The following is a 971-nucleotide window of genomic DNA, read 5'->3' as shown; positions in this document are numbered from 1 at the left end:
TTATTTTCTCTAACGTTTGGGGCTACACAGAACCCAGGTAAATAAGTTGATGAGGTGAGCACTGGAGTACCGTAGCTGTGCAGTTACGTAGGCAAACAGCAAAGGCGAGTAAGCACAACCCGGGAAGCGGAAAATAATTAACCCTATTAGTACCATGACGCGTTATTTTAACCAACTTTACAACAGGTCTGTTTCTTGCAGAGTAGCTGAGACTTCTTGGAGTGTATAAATGACTCCATACGTTACTACTACTACTACCATTACCACCATCACTACGACGACTACTACTACTAAGACGACATATATATATATATATGGCCAACGGCCATACCACGTTGAGTACACCGCTTCCCGTCCGATCAGCGAAATTAAGCAACGTTGGGTCTGGTTAGTACTTGGATGGGTGACCGCCTGGGAACACCAGATGCTGTTGGCATAACGTTCTCCCTTCGTGTCAAGTTGGGTTGGTGGAGGACAGTGCCCCTCCCTGTAAAACAATTAACTCTAAGCCCTTGACCACCCCGTTTGGGATACATGGCGTCTGGCAATGACTATATATATATATATATATATATATATCCATCATTCAATCCTACATTGCCCCAGGAGAAGCGTAGGAGCCTGGGCCTAGGCAGTTGGTCCCGACATTTAAGGTGAGCCTCACTCATCCCTAGGTGGCATTACATGAGCAATCAACCCAAACCACCCCTTGGATATAAACCTTTACCGGCTCAATCCGACTGGAGCGCAATAATTACCCACTAAACCACCAGGCGCCAAAATTTGGCTATATGGTTACCACCCAGCGTAGTAAATGGTTCCTGGTGCACAGGAAACCATTTGGCTTGTCACTCAGTGTAGAGTCACCCACAGGCTGAAGGAAGTGGAAAGAATGAAGGAAAGAAAGACAGAAGAGGGAGTGTAAAGTCACCCGTAGGCAGAAGGACAAGGAAAGAATGAAGGAAAGAAAG

General features: G+C 46.0%; 1 non-coding gene across 1 annotated transcript; it reads left to right on the top strand.

The window, feature by feature from the left end:
- Positions 1–317: 317 nt before the first annotated feature.
- LOC145417920 (5S ribosomal RNA) lies at positions 318–436 on the top strand. Its single transcript, XR_013900585.1, has one exon. It is a non-coding gene; the product is annotated as a 5S ribosomal RNA (ribosomal RNA).
- The last annotated feature ends 535 nt before the right edge of the window (positions 437–971 follow it).

This window comes from Coenobita brevimanus, chromosome 111, assembly GCF_032717465.1.
Source record: "Coenobita brevimanus isolate Jiangsu-jjx chromosome 111, ASM3271746v2, whole genome shotgun sequence".
Lineage (NCBI taxonomy): Eukaryota > Metazoa > Arthropoda > Malacostraca > Decapoda > Coenobitidae > Coenobita > Coenobita brevimanus.
This window is presented reverse-complemented; position numbering and strand designations above follow the sequence as displayed.